The following is a 4,314-nucleotide window of genomic DNA, read 5'->3' as shown; positions in this document are numbered from 1 at the left end:
TTTTCTTTCGTTTACAACAAAAGGAATAATATAAATGATTTACATTATAATCGACTTTACTCTTTTCTTTTTTTTTTTTTTTTTTTTTTTTTTTTCATTTATCAAATATTTTTGGGCTCACGACGAAGGATCGATCTTCTACTTGTACACGTTTATTCTTTTTCCTTTTACGATTTATCAAAAAAAAAAAAAAAAAAAGATAAGAAAATAAAAAGAGCGAAGAGAGGAAAAAAAAGACAGAGTAAATGAAAAAATTAAAGAAACGAAAGAAATGAAGTAACGCGTAAGATGTCGTAAGAAAAAGAATTTAAAATAAAGATCAACATTAAACTCGATTTACATCGTCACGTGATACGTACAGAAAAAAAAAAGGAAAAGGAAAAGGTAAAAAAAAAAAAGAAAAGAAAATTATACGATCGGTAGTGGTAGCTTTAACGAGAGTAAATCTCTGCTTTAATTCTCCGTCATTTTTTATGTTCTCTCTCTCTCTTATATACCCGCGTAAAGAGAGAGAGAGAGAGAGAGAAAAGAAAAAGAGTTGAAATGATACAGGGGAATACGAATTGCTCGAGAAAGTAAGGTAGTAGTAGGAAGGGCGCCTATAAACGCTCGTTCACGATGGAAGAAGAAGGTGTGAGAAGTAGTAATTGCAAAAAAGTTTTGCTTCGCGATTAACAGCCCGTAGCTAATTAGACGGCCATTATATCCAAGAGAGGTTGGTATAACACGTGTGTTGGTACCTCCTGCATTCCGTTGATTTTAATTGAAACACTTTTAGCACGTGTATACACACACATACACGTACACATACAAACATACAAACAGAGAGAGAGAGAGAGAGAGAGAGAGAGAAACACACACACATACACACGTGTATGCATACATACATACATATATAAATACATATATATATATATATATATATATATATATATATATATATATATATGTGAAAACATGAAAGTACGCAATACGTAATGTCATGTGGTATTTTAAAGGCACGCGACGATCCATTTAAACGAGCCGTGTGTGTTAATTACATACATCGTTCTAAATATGTAATAGGAATTTTTTCTTCTTCTCTTTTGATTTATTTACTTTTTCTTATCTTTTTTTTTTTTTCTTTTTTTCCCCGTATCTTTCACCTCTACCGGGCAAAAAAAAAATATCGACGATGGAAATGACGGAAATGTTTCTTATCTTTTTTTTTTCTTCTCCTTTTTCATTCCCTAAAATGTTCTCTTTAATTTTTGTTTGTTTTTTTTGTTTTTTTTTTTTTGTTTTTTTTGTCATTCATACGAAACGAATTCGAAGTACAAAGAACGTATAATTAATTAATTGTCGTATAGAATATTTTTATCAATACGAATTTAGATATCTGGCGTTGATGATGATCACACGTATCAATTAGATATCTGCGTTGTTACAATGTGTTTCTTTTTGTTTTTTCTTTTTTTCTTTTTTGTTTTTTTTTTTCTTTTTTTTTTTTTTTGAAAGAAGAGATCGAAGATAAAAATTGAAAATGAAAGAATTCTTTATTTCTAACGTCGTAAGATCTACTTTCTCCTTCTATCGACAGCATGTATTTTCTCTCTCTCTCTCTCTCTCTCTCTCTCTCTCTCTCTCTCTCTCGCACACACACACACACACTCACACACAGACACACACACACACACATACAAATTCTTCTTCCGTCTTACTCGCACATATTTATTTGGCATTGACGAGGGTCACGACGTCACATAGTTCATCGTAAATCCTATGAAACTCTGATTGTGCGAGTCTACTTTGAAATGGATAATAGATTCTCTCTCTCTCTCTCTCTCTCTCTCTTTCTCTATCTCTCTATCTATCTATCTTTCTCACGCACATATTATCTTCTCATTGATAACAAATTTATAAATTGTTTCATATCTCCTACTTATCGATCTAAAGGAAAAAGACGATTAAAAAGAGAAACAATGAGAAAGAGAGAGAGAGAGAGAGAGAGAGAGAGAGAGAAAGAGATAAAGATAAAGATAGATCGATCGATCTTATTTTTTTTCTCCTCCGCCTCTCACCAACCTCCTCCATAAGATAACACACATTTACGAATAAGATAAATTTCATCTACTCAGGTGTCGACTAAACGTTAAAAATAAATGAACGGTTGTCTTATCTATTTCGTTTGGAGATTGAAAGGAAAAAAATCGAGAAAAATGATCTAACATACGAAATCATCGATCATCGATGGGACTAAGAAAGAGACACCTTAGAGAGAGAGAGAGAGAGATATTCGATCTCCATCTTCTTTTCATCTTCTTCAATCGCGATCATTCTCTTTCATGCTGATGGTGTGGCATCTAATCTAGGTATCAATCCTCATCCCCCTTATATGTCTTCTTAACTCCTTCCTCCCCCCCGCCTATCCCATCCCATTCTCAGCCCTTCATATGGTACTCCCCTCACCCCCTTCATCGCGAATCTCTTTACACTTTATTTCACGCGTGTATAATATCTCATCGTAAATTCCAAATCATTCGCATTGTTTGTCCTGTTTCGGCTAATAAAATTATTTTTTTGAATCACTCAGGAATGAGATTATCTGACGAATTCATCTTCTTATCGAGCAATAAAGATACGTTTCGATATATCCGTCTCTTTCTCTTTCTCATTTTATCCTGTATGTCATTGATAGTATCTATCTTTTCTTTCACATCGTTTTCTCTCTCTCTCTTTCTCTTTCTCTTTCTCAGTGTCTCTCCTTTTTTTTTTTTCTTGCGTAGGCGCCTAGACGCATCCTGGCGCCATGCAGCTCGAACGTTTCAAATACATAGCTATATTTATATATGTATGTATGTATATATATATATATATATATATATATATATATATAGGTATGTAGGTAGATAAATATATATCTTTCCTTGTTTCTCTCTTTCTTTCTCTCTCTCTCTCTCTCTCTCTCTCTTTTTAGCTTCTTTTCTTTATTTTATTTCAACTTACATTATCCATACAAACCTTCTGTCTTATTGATAATAAATAAAAAAAGAGAGAGAGAAAGAGTTTAATAAAAGTGTCCCTTTATGATATTTATAATCCTCCATAGAAAACAATTTAGTTAATCTCGTTTGAAAATCTTAAATTCTATTTACTACGTAAATACTTACTTATATATATACATATATATATATATATATATATATATATATATATGTAGAGAGGGAGAGAGAGAGAATGAGAGAGAGAGAGAGAGAGAGAAGCGATTTTTATTGAGGTAAATGTAGTTCATTGTTGGATATTTAAAAAAGAACAAGAAGAAAATAAATTATATTCAATAGTCTCATATTTCTCAATAGCTCATAATTCTTCTTCGGTTGGTTCAAACTATAGAAAAAAAAAAATAAAAAAAATAAAAAAAATAAGAAAGAGAATGTCTTTGAAAGATAAATAATAAGAAAAAGATATAGATTTCTCTCATAGATTTCATAATAAAGAGAATGGATTCGATCATGATCGACGAATATAGATATATATGTATATCTATATATGTATGTTTCCATAGATCATTTCTATCGATCTATTCTATAAAAATCTTATCAATCTTTAGGATTATAATTTTCAATTCAAAGGTTAAAGAAAGAGATGGATATATATATATATATATATATATAAGATCGACAAAAATGAAAAAAGAAAGAACGAGAGAATGAGACAAATAGTGAGAAAGAGGCTGGGCGAGTGAATGTTGGCGCAGAGAGAGAGAGAGAGAGAGAGAGAGAGAGAAAGAGAGAGAGAGTGGGGGTGAGGCGGGGGTGGCAGAGCGGAGGACAAGAAGAAAACAGAGAGAAAAGATTAATAATTTCTTTAGAACGCGTATTCCACGTTTTTATTTATCGATCGGCGTAATCTCGGGGCCAAAATCAAGACACGGACATTTAGCAGGCCGATATTCGGTCCCGCGTGTGCACGGAATATTCGCCAAGTGGGCGAACGCGCCTCGTCGCATTTTATTATCCCGATCGTTCATAAATTCTGTCCGGTAGAATAAAATATCCGCTCCCGCCGCCGCCGCCGCCGCCACCGACGCCACCACCACCACCATCACCGCCACCACCATCACCACCGCCACCGCCACCGCCACCGCCACCATTGTCGTCGTCGTCATCGTTTCTGCTGCCGCCACCGCCGCCTCCGCGGAAACCAGAATGGCTTCTCTCTCTCTCTCTTTCTCTTTCTCTCTCGATTCTTGCTTTTCGATGGGCTCTCGATCGTAGTTACAATGAAATAAGAGGAAAGAAAGAAAGAGAAAAATAAAAATCAGAAGAGAGAGGG

The sequence above is a fragment of the Vespa mandarinia genome, chromosome 2 (assembly GCF_050613455.1).
Source record: "Vespa mandarinia isolate Hongniang chromosome 2, ASM5061345v1, whole genome shotgun sequence".
Lineage (NCBI taxonomy): Eukaryota > Metazoa > Arthropoda > Insecta > Hymenoptera > Vespidae > Vespa > Vespa mandarinia.
This window is presented reverse-complemented; position numbering follows the sequence as displayed.